Raw genomic sequence first — 690 nt, 5'->3', positions numbered from 1 at the left:
GTACGACCTATATTCACTTCAGAAAGGAGATTATTGCAAGGAGCAAGTGCAAATCTTGCAAACGAAATGCAAGTCGAAGATAAAGAAAAATACATCGATTATTTTAGATTGTCACCTCCATTATATAAAGAATTATTAAAATTAGTTGGTCCTCTTTTGCTAAAAGAATATGTTGTTCGCGAACCTATTTAAACGCGCGCGTAGCATCGACGGAATCCGCAAAAGAAATAATTTGCGCAACGAAAACGACGGAATCGGCGGAACAGTGTTGCCAGATCGTGGATTTCCTCCCTAGATTTAGGGTTATTTTTTAGGCTTGGGGAGAAATTTAGGGAGACATATTGTTTAGGGAGAATGGTTAGGGTTATTTTATAGTCTTGGGGAGAATTTAGGGAAACAAAATATATAAGGGAATCAAAATATTTAAGGGAATCAAAATATTTGACCGCGATATTTTGTGCCTTGCAGCCTGCCATGAAGGAAGATATAAGGAGACTCCACTCGGTCTCGCCAGTCTACAAGACATGAACCCATTTTAGGTTTCGAGTTCCGTTTCCGATTCTCGACACTCGCAGCGCTCGTGAATTTAGTAGTGCTGCGCATAATGAGTGCGAGTAAGAGAAATGATCATTTCTCTTACTCGCACTCATCAGAATCGGAAGCTGAACTCGAAACCTAAAATGGGTCCAC

Source organism: Cyphomyrmex costatus, unplaced genomic scaffold (genome assembly GCF_001594065.2).
Source record: "Cyphomyrmex costatus isolate MS0001 unplaced genomic scaffold, Ccosl1.0 scaffold443, whole genome shotgun sequence".
In the NCBI taxonomy this organism is placed as follows: Eukaryota; Metazoa; Arthropoda; class Insecta; order Hymenoptera; family Formicidae; genus Cyphomyrmex; species Cyphomyrmex costatus.
Note: the sequence above shows the minus strand (reverse complement) of the source record.